The sequence below is a fragment of the Accipiter gentilis genome, chromosome 6 (assembly GCF_929443795.1).
Source record: "Accipiter gentilis chromosome 6, bAccGen1.1, whole genome shotgun sequence".
Classification (NCBI taxonomy): domain Eukaryota; kingdom Metazoa; phylum Chordata; class Aves; order Accipitriformes; family Accipitridae; genus Astur; species Astur gentilis.
Window position 1 is genome coordinate 805,575 of NC_064885.1, and position 21,225 is coordinate 826,799.

The 21,225-nt window shown below is 47.4% G+C and overlaps 1 long non-coding RNA gene across 2 annotated transcripts; it reads left to right on the forward strand.

The window, feature by feature from the left end:
- The first annotated feature begins 6,187 nt into the window (after positions 1-6,187).
- Positions 6,188-9,356, forward strand: LOC126039168 (uncharacterized). 2 transcript variants are annotated; one of them, XR_007506231.1, is made up of 3 exons: positions 6,188-6,242; positions 6,465-6,685; positions 7,821-9,356. It is a non-coding gene; the product is annotated as an uncharacterized LOC126039168 (long non-coding RNA). The 2 variants fall into 2 exon arrangements; XR_007506232.1 differs by lacking the exon at positions 6,188-6,242 and having other exon boundaries at positions 6,376-6,685; positions 7,821-7,903; positions 7,994-9,356.
- Positions 9,357-21,225: the final 11,869 nt, after the last annotated feature.

The window sequence follows — 21,225 nt, forward strand, 5'->3', positions numbered from 1 at the left end:
AAGTCTGTCTTTACATACAGTGATCAAGCCATAAAGCTTTATAATTACACCCTGGTATTTTGCAAGTTGTGCACCTCAAGAGAGAAACTAAAATGCAATGAATGACAACTAAAATACACTGTTTGCATCATATTAACTCCCATGGTGGGAAGAAATTTGCTTGGGGGGGGGCTCTTAAATGCATGTTGACAGAATATTTTTTCTCAATGTGTTTCCATATCAAGTACTGATTTCCTCTTTGGTAATAACTTAGTGCTTTGTAATAAAATGGCGTGGGTCCAGAGATGGTTGCAGCGTCACTTAAACTCATCTGTCCTACTAGAGGCAGGTCCCACGCTGTCTAAATTAAGTTTGCTAATCCTTGAAACAAAGTCGCCTTCAGAGTTTTTTAAAATGTCCTGGACTGACTGTCCCAGAGACCTTCATTTACAGCTAGTCTAAACCAACACAGATTTTTTGCCATCAGTAGAGCCAAGTCGAGTAATGCCAACGGCTCTGTCCTGCAGTCTCTCATCCAGCTACAGAGCTGTATGCAGCCTCCTGGTTTGCTTAATGAGAACAAACATGTGCCTGCACCCTAGGAGAGGAGGGTGATTTCTCATGCATTGTGTTGTTGAGGATATGTCATACACTGGTGCCCTCTCTCACAAGAACTAACCAGAATTAGCTTCAGTGGGTGCGGTACAGACAGCTGTCCCTCAGGACCTGCCCTGAGAACCTCAGCTTGCAGAAGGCACCAACGTGTCATTAATTTGTAGGAGGATTCACATGGGTGGAAATGAGACTCAGATCTAGGAAGGTGAGGTCCTTTGCTACTGATGTGCCTCTAGACCACCGAGTGCCCTGAGCACAGGGCCAGCCAGTAAGCCAGACACAGATCATTAAAAAACGTGAAACTGATGCACAAGACCCTTGTTTGAAGGTCCTCATTCAGAAATGACCATAAATTGCCATACCTTAACCCTCCACAGCAGCTGAAAGCTAATTTATCTTTGAGTGAAAACATCTGCAGGAGAGCTCTTGTGTTTTAAAGTACACATAGTGACCTCACATTTTTAGTTGGATATGCCTCAACTTTTCTGAGAGCTGATGTAGAAGAGATCAGCTGCAACGCAGGGGTCAGGTCTGCAACACGAGCCACTCGAACCTTCGGAGCAGAGCTGTGGGGCAGGGGATGGAGATGGGCTGTCAGGGATAGCCTCACCACCGAGGCCAAGACTTTGCTGAGCTGAGATCCTCCTTGTAGCCAAAAACATCTCTGCCTCCTACACTCTCTCATTCAGTTATCCAAAGATATTATTTACCTACCGGCTTATTTCTGCAGAATTTGAGACAGAAACTGGTCTCAAACAGGGCCCATGAGCTGTCTGCCTGTGCTGCAGCCCACGACATCTGGCCCTCATGGTGGCTCTCCTGCAGAGATGGAGTAAATCGCCGTGTGCCTCCCTGAGTCATGGCTTCACTTGTAGCAGATGCTAAATCTCTAATCCCTGCTTCCTGCTACGCCAGGGAAAGAAGAAAAAAACAAACACCACAAAAACCTCCACATAGAAACAGTACTTTCCCCAGCAGAATCAGCTAATAAGGACCATAAAGGCACATTGAGGTTTTAGTGGGTTATGCTTCAATCTTTATTACAAAGTTTATCAATTATTGAATAATATTTATTTGAATAATTCAGCAGCCTTCTTTTATTTAAACAGGCATTTGGTAGCAGGGAAACTGGAACAAACCATTTCAGTCCACAGCTCTATAATCTAAATAGATAGGCTTAGCAGAAATAAAAGTCTCATTTCACAGTTAAAATTCATTTGCTGGACTCATTTCATCTCCTAAATTTGTTGCCACTCCTCAGGAATGGCATGGAATAGAATCAAAAAGCACCCTTCAGTGCTTGGTGCTTTTGGGGGGTGCGACACCGTCCCCAGCACGCTGCAGCCCCCGCGAAGGCTTAGCAGACAGCGATGGCAGAAGCAGCCGGTGGGCACCCAGGCACCCTGCCAGCGCTGCGGGGGGGGGGCAACGACTTCTGCCTGTCTCGGTAAGGTCCGGACTCACCTCTGCCGTTTGGAAGTCAGAGGCTGGAGGAGGAGCAGGTGCTCATTCATTGGAGCCAGCGTCTGAACCTGCAAACCACGGTTCCGTTCTCGCTTAGAAAGAGGTGTAGTGCTATCGAATTGAATCGGCACATACCGTTGTGCTTTTCAGCTTGAAAGGCAAACATTTTGGTGGCTGCATCTTTGATCCTGCAGACTCTTGATCCTCTGTGTTAAGCACAGAACTCGGCCCACTCACACATGTAGGATGACTCACACACTCAAATATAAAAACTGAGGGTAAACCATTGTAGGATTGTGACCAAAGGCATTCTGTCTTCCCAGTCAATATTTAAACGTCAGCAAATTGGTTTCATCAGGAAACTTGCTAACAGAACTCCCCTTCGAAAAGCCAGTGCATGTCTGTCACAAGTTGCTTAAACCATTGCAGCGGGTGCGGGGTTTCTCAGGTTGCTGGGCCATTCTGTGCGGTGGGTTTTTTGAGTGTCATCCTCAGGACAACACTGCAACGTGTGTGTGTGTGTGTGTGTGTGTGTGTGTGTGTGGCAAGTCTCACCTTACTCGCAAAGCAATCAAACCATTTTAATTACCTCAATACTGTTCATGCACAGCAATAAAACAGACCTGTTAAAGCTGAATCATTAATCATTTGACCTAAATCAATAGCTAATTATATGTGCCATACCACTGTGGTCATAAACAGAACCTTCCAGACCTAGACGTACTGGAAATAAACAATAACCACACATATATGTGCAAGAAAGAGGGGAAACAGCTGTTCCTCAGAAACCCCACATTTTTTCCTAAGTGCTTAATAGCGTGATTTGCAAAGTTCCTGAGCTGTAAACTGATCATTTATTCTTAAAACCACTATAGGCTTTTGAAAATTTTATGACATCGACAGCAGATTCATAATTACCTCATCTGGTATTATCTCTGCACCATAGTTTTAAACACTGACCAGACATACACAAGGGCATGCAAACATTAGCAAAGTGATCGCTATACACTGAACGGTAGTGACATGGGTCTTGACCTGTTCAGGAGTTTTATGTAACAACTTTCCTCCAACAATCTAAAAGTTGTGAGAGAAGGAGGAACAAAATGTAAACATCCAGTCTAATCCATTCTAATACCTGTGACATCTTGGAGAAATGCCTATTTAATTATCTCTTAATTAAGAGTCCTCCCCACTCCCTCCTCACCTCTCGGCTCTATTCCTCCTGTTCAGAGCAGGTCACAAGACAGCCCTTTCTCGGTTACGTGATGAGCTACACAAGCAGTAACAAAGCCCACAAGCTATTTTTCTTTTCTGCTCGTGCAAGAGCGTCACCAGACACGAATCCATGGGCATCAGCGCCCAAATCCGTGCTGGAGGCAGCAGCCAGGACTGGCCGTTCCTGAGTAACACTGTCAAGGAGCTTTTCCATCTCTGCCTCAAGCCAGCCACAGTCTCCAGCCGCTCGCACCTTTCCAAGTGAGGGCACCGTCAGCGGGGCAGACGGCCACAGGGTCGCCCCCGAGCGTACTCAGGCGAGGAGGCAGGAGCAGAGGGGGAAGCAGAGTGGAGACAGCGAGGGCTGGTAATGGGAAGGACCTGCCTGTGCTGCACACATCCCTGGCTGGTCTCATCTTCCAGCAGAGAAGTAAATTGCAGCTAAACGTGATGTGCCACACAGCTTCCACAGACAGGCTTAGATGGGGGAATATACCCCAGGTGATGGGCAGGGAGCCAATGACCAGAATGCTTTTATTCTGCCATGCGTTTTCATGGGTACTAATACACTATTTGAAGACAAAGAGAAAAATGTGGAATAATGACTTGGACACCTGGTTATTACTGCTGTCTCTGAGGCTTTCTGAAAAAGGTCAGGGGTAGTCTCCGAACCTGCAAAAGACTGAGCATGTCTGAGTGCTAGGAACTATTTAACAAGATATTATTTCAATAATTAGGGAGATTTATTTCAACTGGGGAGATAGCGCATGTTGTAAATCCACCAGGGTGTGGGCACTTGTGCTGACTTGCAGGGCAAAGGCTCACCAGTGCCCAAGAACAGGACATCACCTCTGCAACTGCATGCAAGGGCCAAGCCGACGCCAGCCATCTCGGCAGCGATGCAGCACCATGAGTTCACTCATCCTCTGCGGGGTGAGAGCAGGCACTAAGGCCAGGGGACCCGCTAGTGAAAGCGGAGAGCCCGTCACACACCAAAGCGAGCTTTGGGGCTCAGACCACAGAGTCTGAGGCTTGCTAAGCTATCCTACGGACCACGCAGTCTCACCTTCCCTGTTTTCATCATGCGTAGGTTCTTGCAGCTTTTTCAAAACAAATAGCTGTTTTAGACAGCAGGAGGGGTTATCATGCCTCTGCTCCAGCTTCAGAGGCGTGGGCTGGTGGGCATAAGTTAGGGTTCATCAGACATCTCTCGGGGGTTTCCCAGAAATGTTTCCGACACTCATGCCCGGCTTCCCACCATCCTTCAGCCTCCTAACCCTCACGGGCTCAGAGGAAGACGAGGAGCTCGAGGCCCTCTGTCAGCTTGCCCACTGTATAAAACAAGGCTCACTCCACACAAGAGCAGAGGAAGGTGCCCAGCTACAGTCTGAGGAGACCAGTCGGTGCCTGCTGTGGCCAGGGCAGGTTACAGCGCAGCAGCGCAGGCACTGCCGGCACGTCCTCCAGGGATGCGGTCCGACCCCATCGGCTGGTGAGAGCTGAGGGGTCTCAGATGCCTTCTGGAGAGCTCAAGCCGCCTGATGTTCACAAGAGTAAGCATCGCTCTGCTGAGGTCTGCGCTCAAACTGAGCCCAGGATTTTTCAGAGCAGAGCATGCAGCTGGGTCCCTGAAAAAGGGCCAGATGCTGACAGCCTGAGCACATTAGATGCACACTGCTTATCAAGTGCTTTCAGAGGCTGCAGGATAGTGTCAAATTATACCATGAGTTACATCCATGCAGGATCTATCCCCAGAGTAGATTAAAAAGCAGAAGCTGTGAGGAAGCAATAGGTTTGCATTCTTTTTTCATTTTCATCCATTGTTGAAGGCTGAAAATTTGTGGGTTTGAGATTTCCTTTAAAATATGAAGACTTGAAAGAGCATTAGGAAAATGAGTTATGAATCCTTAGATAACTCTGGGAGCTGGAACTTCAAGAAGAAACACCAAGTATTACAAGATTTTTAATAAAAATTACAAGACATGGCAGCACCGCTCCTTTAAGGACTTCCTGTTCTCAGAATTGAGCCATAAGTACATCCCTCACCATGGTGCTTACCCTGAGACAGGGAGTCACAACCGGGCACCAACATCCCAGCTCTTATAAATCACCTCTGCATTTTACCTGTTTCAGTCTCTTTGGAGACAGAAGTCTTCCTTTTGAGAACCTTGCTCTATTTTCAGCATATATTTCCAGGACTGAAATTCTTCACAGGATTAAAAAAAAAAAAAAAAAAAGAAAAAAGAAAAAAAAAAGAAAAGAAAAGAAATAATGCTCCTCTAATAAAACCTACATAAGATAATACAATTTTTATAGTGCATGAAAATAACAATAAAGATTCAAGCTTTTGTAGAAATCAATGAATCTCCTATTTCAAAAACTTCTGTGCAAACAATATTTCCTTGAACTAATACAATACATTGAACTGAAAATTTTAACTCTAATATAATTGCATCAATAGAGCAGTCACAGTCTTCCAAACAGCTACTCTGAAGATGAGATTTTAAAACATGGTTCATAAATATAGGAACAGAGAACAAAATAGCTTCTTTTTTGATAATTAAACAGTTAGCAACTAAATTGCATTGTAATTGATTGGAAAATTGCTTTTTTAATGAGATTTAGTCACTAGGAAATGGCTTTTTTCTTCAATATGCCCAATGTGCATTGGGTCATTTAAACAGCAAATTGCCTTACTGGCCTCCTATTTAGACAGTGTAGATTCAACTTTCTGTGAGAAAGGACACACCACCCAACAGACAAGTCTCAGGGTGCGTCACCACCCAACAGACAAGTCTCAGCCTTTCCACCCTGCCCCGTGGCCCCCAGCTGAGGTCCCTGCGCAGGGGGAGCTCCCAGGGCTCTGCTCCGCAGCCTCTGCCGGGCAGAGGCTCCCTGACGTTGGAGAGCAAATGCTGTCTCTCGTGGTCTTCCTTGCCTATCTAGTATCTTGGACTACCTCTTCTGAGGTGTGATTTCTCTGCAGTACCCATCTGTTTGGCGTGGAAAACCATTTTCTAACCAAAGTGAGATATCCTTGTCAATAATTGGTGGTGGCGCCACGTTTTTAAGATGTTACAGTTTGAGGGAAGACAAACAGCTTTATACACATTGATTTTCCATTTACGTACTAGGTGTGGTATAGCACAGTGACTGACCTTGTTTTTAAATATACTTCTAATGTGTTACAGGAGCTGTCAGCTGGACTGCAGACTTCAAGGACGGATGCCCAGGTCAGCTGTATCCTTCTGTGGGATTTCCAGATGATGACCCATTATAGGATGTTCTACAGAAAAGAAATCGGCTTGGATTAGGCACAGGGTCAAAGATTGCCAACGAGCTCCCGGTAGCCCAGCAGAAGGCTGGCCTCTCCTGCTGACGTATCGGCTGTATTGCAAAGTGGGATTTCAAGGTGAGACACAAATACGGCAGGTCTCCTGGCGGCATTTCAAGGGCGCGCAAATGGGGTACGGAGGTCGGCATTACGCAGGTCTTAAAATAGGATGTGCAGAAAGGGCCGAGCTCAAGCTGAAGGGCGCGTTTAAGCGCTGCTGACCTTGTCACCAAACCTCAAGATGAAATATCTCCCCAGATGAGTTCTGTTTATGATGTTTTCAGACTTTTTAATAGCGGTATTGTAGCAAGTTGTGGCTGTGATTTACACTGCGATGGCAGAGGGTATACTCCGGTAATCCGAGAGAACAGTCGGTCTTTGTGCGGAGAGCGCTGAGGGACCACAGTGCTGGGGACCTTCCCTTGCAGCTGTTTTATTGCCACTTTGGTTCTGGTGCCTGAACTGTGAACGGTAAAGGACACACTTAACCTTCAGATGTGGAGTCACCCAGACACGTGATGCTGGGGGGGACGGGTGGGAGAAAGTGGATAAATTGCACGTGGATGTTTATATTTCTGCATATTGTGGCTCCATTTAGCTGTCAAATGCCCCATTGTTATTCTCAAAAACGTGTGCATTCACTCCTTTATTCTTTGATTAATAAGATGTGAGAGGGAATCTATGGCCATTGGGATGCAATGAATCAGTTCTGGGGAAAGCTAATTCGCTAAAGAAGAAATTGTACGTGGGAAGAAGCGATGTGGGGATGGGAGTGTTAAGCGAGAGGTGCAACTGACTGAAAGGCTTTCCTAGACTCTACCTTTAGATTATTCCTTGCTGTTTTTCACTTCTCAGCCCTCTTCCAGTGTCCTGGTTGAAGGACACCTTTTAAATGAGGGATGAGCCATAATGAGAAGAGAGATGCAAATTAATTAAAGATGACACTAGAAATGATGTGAAACACAATTTCTTTGGCACGGTGTTCAGATATAAGGGGGTGTATGTATATATATGCGTGTGTGTGTATGCAGACATATATACATGAGCTGTCATTGCTCATCACTTGTAATGCTCATGAAGGACTACACAAATAGGAAAACGAATAACCCCTAAACAGAGGTGTGGGGTGACCTTCAGTTAAGGCTGTGGAGTCGGATTCAGAACTCATGGGTTCACTTGTTCTCTCTCTCTCCATTTTCCTTTGTGATTTCAGGTAAAATCTTGAGCATCGCGGGTGGCGGCAGCAGGTCCCCACCAAGCGGCAAAGCCTTCTCCCCAAGGAGCAGATGGGTAATGGTGAGATACCCCAGAGACGGGCTGGGGGGAGAGGGGGAGAAAGGGGGAAATTAAATGTTACCATTGTCTTTTTGTCTGACTGGGAGCCAGGGCAGAGAGACGTCGCTGAGCTGCGCTGCTGACACCGGCTGAAGATCAGTCCCTGGCTTTTACAACACACAGGGGCAATTAAGTTTTACACAGTGCCTCGCGTTTCGTAGTAAAATTCAGTGTCACCCTGAGATCTGCGGGAGTCCAGCGCTCGTGGCGGTCAGCAGTAATGTCAGAGGCTGCCTGCCCGCCAGCAGAGGAAGGATATTTATATTTTCCTGGTGAAGCACCTGACAAATGTCCTGTTCTGAGGTAGTTTGCAGCTCCCGTTGGGCAGCCTGGTGTTCTGCCTGCTCCAGCGCCGGGAGGCAGCGGGCAGCGATGGGCAGCGGTCGGGGTTTTTCCCCCGGTCAGCTCCAGTGAGGCAGTTGCACGGGGGACAGTGTGGTGTCGCCCGCAGGTGCCCCCGTCTCTCCCTGCGGCGAGGCACGCCGTGCCCCGAAAGCCGGGCGAGGACGGACGCTGGCTGCCCAGGGACACGGGCTGCGGCCATTTCCCCTCGGGATTTTCCCAGCAGCGCAGGGCTGTAGCGATGCTGTGTGGCCGCACGCTTGTTCTGCCAGATTTCTCTGAACAAACACTACATGTCATAAACAAGGTTACTGAACATTTTTTTAACTAAAAGCATGCAATATGTAGGGTTTAAGTTGTTTAATGAAGCATTATAATTGAATGGTAATAGCTGTTCTTTCAAAGTCTTGAAAATAGATGGAAGTCTGTTAGGATCAATGTATTGTCTACAGGGAACTAATCTATCTCTGAAAGAAGCTGGTGATTTGTTCTTGTTGTTCTATGAAATTAGAAAATACTGCTATTTACGAAGCACATTTATAAACCTTGCTCTCTACTTTTAAAGAGTTGGCTTAAGGGTATTTACTACAATTCACATTTATCAAATAATGCACATGTAGCTCCATTACAAAACCAACTTCAATTAAAAACAGATTTGAGAAGTAATGTAGTATGTAGGCTGTAAAGCTCTAGTGGAAGGAAAATGTACCTGGTTAAAGAATCAAAAGCAGCTCTTAAAACCTGGACTGGTGGTACTTTAGCCTTTCATACAATTGCGTTCCCATAAAACCTTTTATTGGCATGATGCTGATCATGGAGATGACTGCCAAAGTCATTCTGCCAGTGACTTTGCAGAATTTGGTCTCCTTGTAAGTGAACAGCAATGTATGAGTAACTAAGCAAGAAAGTGCATTTTTTTATGAACATTCAGACTAGATCTGTATCCGGACAGGAAATCAATGTTCAGGTGACTAGGTGGGACAGGTAATGGGAATTTTAAACCCCATGGGAAATAAAAAATGAAAGAATAAGAGACCATTGGGCTGTACTTCAGGAGTTTTCTGCAGTCAGAGGTGTTGTACCTTAAAAAACCACACACCGTTGTCTATGTTCTCAAAATCCATTCCGAGCTCTTACATGTCCACTTGACTTCTGTGAGGAGAAGAGTAAAATGAAAATGTTGTAATGGATTAGAGAAAGCTAAACAAGCCAGTGCCTTTCAGTGTGAGCCTGTGACATGTCAGAACTGGCAAAATATTTCACTGTGCAAGTTATTAAAAATGAGGAAATTGTATACGGTGTAAAGTTTGATCTTGATTGATTGTGTATGCTTAGAGCTAAGTCAGGTCAATCCAAGCCACTGCATTGAAACAGCAGTGACTTGACAGGAATTGCATAGACTGCTAACATGCTCAAAACTATTTTCACTACTTCGCTAAAATAAATACCTCAGTCCTGCCAAAACATATTAAAGGTAAAATGAGTCACCACGAAGGTAAACTAAAAGAAAACTCCCTTGCAGGAGGCGAACGGTGCTCTTGGTGCAGACCCATGCTCCTGCCCACGGCAGCAGGAGGGATGCGAGGGGGCTGCAGACCCGCGGAGGCTCCTCCGTGGTGGGTCAGCTCCACAGACTGGGCTCACCCGAGGAAGGCGAAACGTTCTTGTTAGTAACCCCGGCAGCTCGTGCAACTGCCTGGCACAGGCTGCGGCGGGGACCGGGCGTGCAAGGCTGGGCAGGAGAACACCAAGGGGTGAGGTCCATCGAGGGGACGGAGCAGTGGCGTGAGCTGGGCTCCAGCCTGGGACTCACGAAGCTGGGAAGACCGGGCAGGCCGAGGATGAAAAATGCTATTGTCCGTGTGCCCAAGTCTTAGGTGCTTTTCCTAAAGGATTATTGCAGCATGGGAGATGTCATAAAATAGCCCTTTCTCCGACTGGATACTGATAAAAACATCCAGCTCAGGACGGTTCAGAGTCTCTGTGACAGTTGATGTTGCACCCTTTTAATCTTTTAAATTCCGTTTGTGGGTGATGCTTGGGGAAATTTCCCCGCCCTGGTTCCTGTGCTAGGTGTTCGCCCCAAGGGCGGTGAATGGCTGTGGCTGCTGAGTGCCGTGTGGAGGGTGAGGTGGCAAAACTGTTGAGCTTCCTCCTTCCCAAGTCGATTTGCTGGGTTTTGTTTGGTTTTTATTTTCTCTTACCGAGTTGAGGCATCTGAGGCAAAATAATCCCCTTTTTAAAGTTTGTTGAATTTGCATCAGCTGCAACTCCTGTGGGAAAGTCACAGCTGCTTATATGTTTATGCATATGAGGATACAAAAAATAATAGCAGTATTGAGACAAAGCAATGGGCTCTTTGTGCGCTTGGACAGGGCCCAGGGCCGGTCCATGTCTGCCTGACATCCCCCCCATGTATGTATACGTACCTAATGGGAAAGCCTGTCAGGGAATTGTTTCTTGGTTCAGCCTTCGCTGAGCAGGAACCAGCAAGCGCCGTCGTGGTTGGGGGATCGTGTCCATCCCCCGCTGATGGGCTCTGTGCCGGGCCGGCCCCCGCGGTGCTGAGCGCAGCTCTCCTGGTCGTGGCTGCTGCAGCAGCAACGGGGGTGTGGGCAGGATGGATCCCACAGCCGGGGCTGGCGGGTGTCCGGCTATCGGCTCCCAGAGCAGCTTCCCAAACACCGCGAGGGCTGACGGCTGCAGGGAAAGGAAAGAGCCTCATGAGATGGAATGGCTTCAACTAGCCTTCATCCCTCAGTGAGAGGGGAAGGAAAAAACCCCTCATTTTTAGAAAACCTGATGAGCAGGCATTAGCTAGGGGTACGTGCCTGCGATGTGGCTAAATCTGAAGTAACTATAAATAACCTACAAGTCCTCAGGAAAAGACAAGCATGCGGAGCTCCTTGAATGTCTTTAACAAGTGAAGGAGTTTGAAAAGGTCTCTTTTTTCTTTCAGGTTCTTTCCCCATATCAAATCAAGGAGAATTGAGAATGAATCCCTAAACTTCTAATCTCTGCTTTGTGAATATATTATCTTCATGGCTGAAAAGTTAAGCTATTTCCATTTTTTGAGCTGGCCGCAAACATAACTAAAAGCTGTAGACTAAAGATTGAAATACAAAGTTAAATTGCAGATGAGGAACAAACTTTTTCTCAGTAATTTTCCAGAGGAAAAGCATTTATATTGTATTTCTCGCGGTGCAATCTGCCTTCTCCTTGCTGCCTCGAGGAGCAGTTCCCTCTTCCCAGTTCCCTCTTCCCAGTTCCCAGGCTGGTGGCAGCCTGACCCAGCCGAAGGCGGTGGGGGGGGGCACTGCCGCAGGGCTGTTTCTGGGAATGGTGCTGGCGTTTGGTCAGGGTCCCCGGGGGTGACCTTGAACAAATCATGTAATGCCTCTTTGTTTTAGCTCCCTGGCTCTAAAAGTGGGAATAATCATTCCGCTCTCCAGCTGCCTGCATTTTGGCTGTGACCCCTGGGCCGTGTCCCCCCCTCGCACTGCCAGCCACTCGGGGGATGCTAATACTAATAGCAGTGACCCCCCCGCTCCTCAGTTCTTCATCGTGAACTTCTCTCAATCTTGCCACGATGCTGGAAACCCGAAACACAGGGGCACAAAACCACACGAAAAGCGCTTATTTATTCGCTGCGTGTGGAGGAAAGGGGGTTGAGCAGTAACACAATGGCCACGCAGCCGGTGCGAGAAGTCAAGACCATTTTAAGGGGCAGCTACAGCTGCTGTGGGCGAGAACAATAGTCACAGAGCTTATTAAAGCCAGCGGGATGTAATCAATGGTTGGGTTGTTTTTTTTAATGAGGAAGCAGAATAGGCTGCAGATATAGCCAGTGCATTGTGTGTTGAGTTGCGTGAAATTGTTAACAGTCTTTTTTCCCTCTGGTAAGAACCCTGGTACAAATTATTCTGGGGACTAAGCAGGGGAAGAGCTTTTAGATCTCATGTGTTAAAGTTTAAACCACAGGGAGACAACTGCAAGAGTCCAGCGTGTGGAGCAACACGCAGAGTGGGCTCGAGCACTCAGGTTTCGCCATTAGCCTGGCAGGCTGGAATGTGTTTTTGAAAGGTGTTTTACAAGACCAAATAGCAAGAAACCCACTGGTCATCTGCTGGGCAGCGAAAGAGGGGACAAGCCCCTGGCCTGGAGCAAGGGGGATCTGGTGGCACCGGGCCTCACCCCAGAGCAACCCGCCCTGCTCTGTGGCGAGGATCCGCTTCTCGAGAGCAAAATTTTCCAATTAATTTGTTCACTCAAAAGAAATGCAGAGCCAAGTTGTCAGGTTGATTTGAACGCATGAAGAGTTTCTGTCAAAAAGTTAAAAGTGAAAAAAAGTGTATGTAACGCTTTCTGTTGATGTTTTACAACCTGAGAAGTGGAGAGGGACGTGCTGGCCACTCTGGGGCTTCATTCGCCATGGGGCTCTGCAGGAGGTGTGCTTGAGAGAACTCTTGTGGGTAAAAGTCTGGTGACAAGCAGAGCACCAAGAGCTGCCAAGACCTGGAAGAATAGTACTACATCTTAAGCCAGCTAAACTTTGTCCGAAAGGGCATCCTGTAATGAATTTAAACAAGCTCAAAACAAAGTTTAAAGCATTAGAAAAAACATGTGCAATCTCAGGACTTGGACAGCCAGATGCCACAATCTAATAATTTAATGTAGTCTTAATTAGGTTTTGGTGTTGGGTTTTTTTATAAAGCAATCTGTCCTTCGCTGTTCAGAAATGACTTTCATGCAAACTGTGTCACTGTTACGATGAGCCAAACCTGCAGCTGCCCGTCAGCTTCTTGCTTGAGGAACGTGAACTACGTTTTCTGAGTGCAGCAGCCAAAGCCCTCCTGTCCTTACTACCTGCAAAACAGGCAAGTAGAGTGCAAATTACTTAAAACAGTGCTTAGGAGTAGGTATATCCCTACAGCTGAGAAAGGGGCCAGCAGCTGGTTGGATTTTTCCCCATCTCCAGAGGTCTGCAGCTGAGGCCGTGCCAGGCGAAGAAAAGGAGCTTTCTTTCCAGACCTAGAAGCCCACCTGCATTTTGTTAACTTCTAGAGCTGCCCGGGAATGAAAAAGCCGCAAGCTGAAGCTCGTAAGAAAAATGGTCAACTATCTGTAATTGTCAGTACTAGCCAAAAAAGAAGAAATGGCTTTTTTTATAGAGCTGAACAGGTCCAGCAGTAATAAATCACTGCTGCAGCCTGGTGCTTGGGTTGTGGTGACCTGTCACCAAGACTAAATGACAAAGTGACTTTGTGAAAGGAAGAACAGGGAATGCGAGGGACATGTAAACACTGCGGAGGGTTTGGATGGGGAGAGCAATACTGCCGCGGTCGGAGCATCCCCAGCCGGAGGGTGTTGCGTGGGGAGGGAGGCAGCCCCCTCGGCGTGGGGCCGGTGGGTGGGAGCCAGCCTGGGGACGGGCAGGAGCAGACTGCAGTTCAGGCTAAGCCGAATTTACACCCAGGGACTGGAAATCAGTTTTAGGAACAGGAGGGCTGAAAAATTTCCTTTGTTGCCAGATCTGAAACAGTTTTGGTGCTCGTGTGGCTGGCGGGGGCGGGAGGTGTTGGTCTTTTTTTGGTATGAGGATGGCTACCCTTGTTTTGGATTAGATGAAGGTGAAGGTTTGGGCTGGGATTGAGTTTTACAAAAGAAAGGCTGGAAAGCCTGCACATTTTCTGCTTTTCGAAGTAATGTAGACAGTCCCGTCCTTGTCTAGAAGTGGTGGTGAAGTGAGTCAGCTTAGGAAGAGAGCCAGGGACCGGGAGAGTGTTGGGGAATTTATGTGGTACCCCTCGAGGCGAATTAAGGAGAGGTTTGTGTGGGTACCACATAAATTCCCCAACAAAAGCTGGGAAGCGGTGGGTCACGGATGCCGCTACGACTTACGTTTAGCAATCTGTACAACTGCAGTTCCCCACTCATTTCCGACTGCCTTTCAGCATCAGATCATCGCTCCAATTCAATTTGACGTAACAAGTAATAAACATGATGTATTCCCAGTGTTATCTGTGGCATGGTCTTTTATGGATGTCCCATGCCTTCATGAAAACATCTGCTGTGTTCAAGTTGTCCAGCGTGGTTACGATGAAAATCATTTTACAAAGGAAAACTGGTAAGTGCTCATTAGGAAGAGCCAAAGTACGGGTGCCAGCCCGTCAGCCCTCGTGCGGGAGCGGGCAAGGCGCGGCTCAGCACCGGCGAGGGGCCACGGCGCGATGGGCCGCCGGGTCTGCGGGGACGCTGGCACCCCTTACCCCGAGAGCTCAAAGTGCTCTACAGACGTTATTTAAGCAAATTCCATTGAAGTACCGCGGTGAGGTGGCTGTAATATAATGCTTAGCGCTTCTGGAGTAGATTTTCATCTTGCAAGTGTTTTGCAAACATTAATTAAACCTCACAGATGAGCAAGTGGCAACATTCCCTCCTGTGGGATGATTTGCTTAATATTTAAGGGAGGTCTGGCGTTGGGCAGCGGGGGGGTGGCCGGGGCTGGGCAGGCACGGCCCCGTCAGCTCTGCGCAGGGCTGCCGTGGTTTAGCGGGGCCGGGATTTCTGGTAGAAAAGGCTTTCGTGGTTTCTTGCAATAGACAGTTTTCAGCAGAGCATGAAGTCCCCACTCCACACAGCCCTTTTTTTTTATTTCCATAGCTGATGAAGAAATTACATTTGTTCACATTTTAAAACTGATCAGAGAATTATGTGCGTATTTTCCACCCCGTGGCTTAAAAGCCCTTATCTACACTTTTTTTCTGTACTTGTTCTAAAATGTGTTGGCCTTAGCAATTGATTACTTTAATTTCCCCAGGCAGGCATTCATTACACTGCACCACTCACATCATTATGAAATAAGATGCTTTATGCAGCAAAATGACTCTGGTACGATTAGCAAGATACTGTTTCTAAGGGAGCCCTACACTTCTGCTCAGGTAAAAGGGCATCCAGGGCAATCATTAAAAATAAAAGAAAATAAATCTCTGAGGAATCAATGCCTTTCCCATAATATTTGCTCCTTGGCACTGATGGTGCCAAGCGTTTAAAAAACATGAGTCAGGCTTCAAAAAATAATCACGAGATTTCTTTAGTAAGTGGGGGAATTGAAAGAAAGCAGCCATGGTGCCACGAGCACAGGGTTATTTGTTCTGCTCCGGGGCGGCCGTTCGCCCCCCACCTTTCTCCCCTCTCAGTGCCGCAGGCCGCCCACTGCGGCACCCACCGCGGCACCCACCGCGGCCCCTTCTGCCGCAGCATCTTGGCTGCTCCTCGATGCCACTTGCGGAGGTGCGACCGTCTCTGGGATTCTGTCAAATTCAGCTGGGGCCAGAGCCCGCCGGAGGAAGGAGGACGTGGGGAAGGCGCAGGCACCCACCGGCACGTTCCGGTCGCCCACCCCTGCAGCCTGGCTGGGAAGTGGCAAAAACAGTGATCCAGGGTGTGGGAAGGGGAGAGGGGCTGAGGGGGGATGGCGGGGGTCCCGGCTTGTGCCAGGGATTTCATCACGGGGCCAAAGCCTGAAGGACAACTTTTTCTTGCAGAATTAACCCCGGGACTCACCCTGGCCCATGTGCACGTGAGCCACGGCACACGCCGCGTGGGCCGGTCTGCCCAGGCACCCCCGGCACCGTTCGGCTTGCAGGGACCAGGCGATCTGGCATCAGCCGACGGGCTCTCTGTGTGCTGATGGTGACCCTGCGCGGGATCCTAGCCGGGTCGGGCTGCCGGTATTTCCCGAGGAGGTTTTGCAGCCAGCCCTCAGATAATCCGTTTGCTAATGAAAAGCAGAGAAGAAAGAAAAAACTTTTATTTTTTTTCTTCTTTCTTGCTATGGAAACAAGAGGAATTAATAATAGAAATTCAAACTAGAGGCCTATTTTTTATTCTGTCTCAAGCAAGGATTATTATGTGTTGATTATGATTAAGAAAAGTAATTTTCTTCCATACAGACTGTAATGGATAATGGGCAAAAACAAGGCTGTTTACAGTCCCCATTTTTTCATTAATTCAAACTCCAAGGAAAACCCCCTGCTCAGGGCTGCCTGTCGGCACGGAGCAGCCGCTACCCCCAGGGGCTGCAGCATCCCGTGGGCTGTGCATGGCCAGGCAGCATCGGGGGGGCCCTGCCGGCCCCGAACCACTGGTGTTTCCCTTGCAGCATCCACAGGAGAAGACAAAAACGTTCAATTGGTTTTTCTTTGTGGAAACCCACTTCGCTGGCAAAAGCTCCCCGTCTGCCCCGGGGGCTCTGGGGATCGGTCCCGTTCCCCCACCATGCAGGGGACAGATGCTGGCTGACCCCGGTCACGCGTGGTACAGGTGGGGACAGCCTGCTCCTGCGGCCCCTGACAGACCCTGGCACCGGGGGGGGGGCTGCCCACGGCCGGCAGCATCGCCTGCCCCCGGCGTGAGCGTGAGGGGCGTGCGGCTGTCCGTCCTGTTGGAACAAAAAAAACGAAGTTTGGAATTAAAATTTAGAAGGAGATTTTACACCCAAAGCCCAGCTTTGTGCCAGGGGCGACCCTGGGGCACAGACACCAGCACAAAGCCCCCACAGAGCACAGGGGCTGCCCGCTGTCCCTACTGCTGCCCCGACTGGAGGAGCTGGCTCTCTCGACAGCCCTGGGTTCTATATTTAGGATCATTTCTGCTGATGCTGACATAATTAAGAGTTTGCTAAATGTGAGCTTTTTTCTCCCCAATAAAGAGTTATTTTCTTGCTAGCTGACAAGCGTGCTGTAGCCTTCATTCCAGCAATACTGGTGCTTGAAACCGGCAGGCGGAGGGATGGGGGCCGGCAGCCCCAAGGCGAGGGGTCGGCTGCCCCAGCTCGGCCGCAGCAGCGGGACCAGCCTGGCCAGTGCCCGCTCTGCAGCCATCCCTCCCCAGCACCGGGGTTCGCAGCTGGGTTCCTCACCGCCGCGCTCTGGGGGGGGTTGTGGGCAGCATGACAAGGCGCAAGGTAATGGTGCAAGTCAAAGTGAATAAAATGAGGCTTCAGGGGGGAAAAAGTGACCTCTGTGCTTGTGCCTTCCCTTTTTGTGAGGTGCATGGAGGGGGTGTGACAGCCCCCATCCCGCAAGCTGTGCAGGACCCGCTATGAACGCTGCTGCTCTACGGTGAGGGGGTCTAGTGCCGAGCCACCCCACGTGCCGGTGCGGCAGCTCCCGCAGTCGGTGGGAAATGTCCCCGCCACGGTCGGGCTGCCCAGCGGAGCGTCCGACAGCCAGTTAATCATCGTTACTGGGGCTGCAGTGCGACTCTGGGGAGGAGCGCGCGACGGCACTGACATGACGGCCCCGACACAGTTCAGTGGGGAGCCATTACACGGGCGGTAACGAGGGCGCTGGGACGTTAGTGTTAGTGTAAGTAGTCACAGCCGGGAAACAGAGTGGGTTTGTCTCTTCGGAAGAAGGCAGCACCACCGCTCCGGCAGGACGGGTCGGTGGTCGTCCCTCACCGCTTCGCTGGGCGGCATTGTCATTTATTCGCCTAGCAGTCGTTTTCAGGAGAAAAAGGGCTGGCGGGGAGGCAACGCCGGTCTTTGGGAGCGGCTTTGCGGGCCACGGCGGCACAGGCCAGCACCTCAGCGCGGACCTGGCCGCGGGCGCACAGCGGCTGAGCGCCAGGGCGGGCAGGGGTCCGCGGCGGCCCACGGGACATCTGTCCCACGCCGCTCCCTCCCATCGCCGGCGGCTCGTACGGCACCGGGCCCGTCGCTGAGGCTCCCCCAGCCCGGTCGCCCGCCACCGCTGCGCGGGTGGCCGGGGACGTGCCACGGCACCCACGGACGGGCGCGCCGGCAGCCTGCGCTGGTGTCGCCGGCGGGCAGCCGCCACCGCGCTGCCCACCCGGCCGGGCCTGACCCTGGGTGCTGCCGCCGACACGGGCCAGGAGATTCTGGGTCTGCGTAGGAAGTGTGGCATGTCATGATGCAGAACGGCGTATATGTGGTTATGTACTGTCGAGTATATACTGTATGGTACGTGTACATATGCATATCATACAGTGTAGATAAACAACAGCTACAGGTAAGTAGTCTATACATAAAACCTGTGTGGGTACATATGTATCATATAGTGCATATATACTACATGATATGCATACATGTAGTAGGCATTATCAGCATATATTCTATAGGGTATATATAGTATATACCTCTACACATACTATATAATGTATACAGTACATATATACACACTATATAATATATATCACTATATAATCTATAGTATACATATAATATGCATATACACGTATAGTGTGTGTGTGGAGAGAGCATGTGAAGAGTGTATATATACATGTATGTATATAGTGTATACACACACACTTCTTACGTGCACTCCCTCTGCACACACTATAGCTGTTATATAGTATAGACAGTATACATATGTATACTAGATGGTATAGCATATACTACATGCATACATTATATGTATACTACAGAGTATATTTACTATATGATATACACATGTATACTACATACTATCACATATTGTGCCCATACTATAGTGTATATGTACTGTATAGTATGTATATGTATGTAGTATACATTATACTATCTAGTATGCTTATGTATACAATCCAGTATATAATATATAATAATTATGCGGTATGAAGTGTGTGTATGTATAGTATATAGACAAGTATAGAGTATATATATTATATACATACATTCACACTGCTCTTTTACACACTAGCTATTATACAGTATATATGTATACTGGATGATAGTATAATGTCTATTATATACATACATTAACACATGCTTTTTTACACACTAGCTATTACACAGTATATATGTATACTGGATGATAGGATAATGTCTACTATATATGTTCATGCATACTATATAAAGTATACATATGTGTATACTCTCTGTATATATGTATACTAGTGTCTATAGTGTGAGGGGAGAGCACATGAATTGCATGTATATATATGCATATCATATAGTATATATAAAATTTATTTAAAAATATATAGTTCACAATATATCATGTTTGAGGAGTAAGCACATTTGGGTATGTATATACATATAGTGTAAGTATATTGTGTGTGAATACATAGACTCTGTGTAGTGTATGTGTGATATATGTAATATATAGGATATAATTAGTATATAGTACATATACGATATCTAATTGGTGGTGGGTTGACCCTGGCTGGATGCCAGGTGCCCACCAAAGCCGCTCTATCACTCCCCCTCCTCAGCTGGACGGGGGAGAGAAAAAATATAACAAAAGGCTCGTGGGTCAAGATGAGGACAGTTTAATAAAGTGATAGCAAAGGTCGCGCGCGAAAGCAAAGAAAAAACAAATGCTGTTACTCTCTACTTCCCATCAGCAGGCGATGTCTGGCCACTTCCCGGGAAGCAGGGCTCCAGTACGCGTAGCGGTTGCTCCCGAAGACAGAAATGCCCCCCCTTCCGTCTCCCTTCACTTAGCTTTTATATCTGAGCTGACATCATATGGTATGGCATATCTGTTTGGTTAGTTTAGGTCAGCGGTCCTGGTTATGTCCCGTCCCAAGATCCTGCCCTGCCCCAGCCTGCCTTTGGGGGGAGGAGGGGGGGGGCAAAGATGTTGGAGACACAGCCTTGACGCTGTGCCAGCACTGCTCAGCAGTAGCCAAAACGCTGGTGTGCTATCAACACCTTTCTGGCTACTGATGGAGAGCACAGCGCTATGAGGGCTGCTATGGGGAGAATTAACTCCATCTCAGCCAGACCCAATACACTAATCTATAGTATATAATATACTATGTGGCTTCTCCAGAAGAGAGGGGGAGAGTATTGTGTGTATATAATATTGCTTGTGTATATAACGTATAGTATGTGATTATAAATAGTATAAATTATATACTATATAGTAAATAGTGTATAATGCTTTGTATTTAAATATAAAAATATATAGACGGAGGCAGAGTGGGAAAGAGAGGAGAGAGTGTGCTTGTGTGTGTATCTATACTGTGTATGTATATGCAAAACATAGTATATGATTATAAATACTATAGAGTATATAAAATGTACTTTTTCTACATATATGGTGGTGGGTGGAGAGAAAGTGTGTGTAGTTTATGTATATGGGTACATAACATATATACTATGTAGTGTGCGTGTGTCTGTATAGTGTGTGTATACATATTGTGTGTACATTATAGTATATAACATATAATTATAAATAGTATACATTATTACCATAGTATATACTTACAGTATATAAACTATATAATATAGTTTATAATATTAATATGGACTGCGGCGGGGGGGGGGACAACACAGACAGACAGACATGGTTTCTAGAGAGAGACACTGGGCCAGGGGGGTGTAGAGAGAAAGATACTCTGTGTGTGTGTGTGTGTGTGTGTGTGTTGAGACTGTGTTTGCATACAAAATCTATATAATAAAGAGTATATAGAATATGTACTATATAAAGCACAGTGTATATAATATACAGTGGGGAGACGAAAGAGAGTGTAAATGTGTACATAGTTTGTGTGGGTTTTATGTATTTATAGTATATATGTGTTTAAGTATACTGTGTGTATATCTAATATATGTTCTGTGTATATTTATATATTATATAGTCGATAATTATGAATAGTGTGTTTTATTTACTATGTATAATATCGTATGTAATATATAGTATATATAAATATATAGTTTGTGTGTACTTATGTATTTGTAGTATATATAGCATATGTGTGTTTTGTGTGCGTGCATCATCTCTATCACGTGTGGGAAAGTGTGTGTACAGATACACGCTGTGTGAGAGCAGCAACAGTGTGCGTGTGCGCATACACACGCAGAGCTATATAGCGTGTGTGCATGTGTATAGTGTAATGTGCATGTGTACATACACTCAGAGAGAGAGTGCGCATGCCTGTGTGCATGCATTTGTCTCTGTATGTGCACGCACTATATATAACATCAT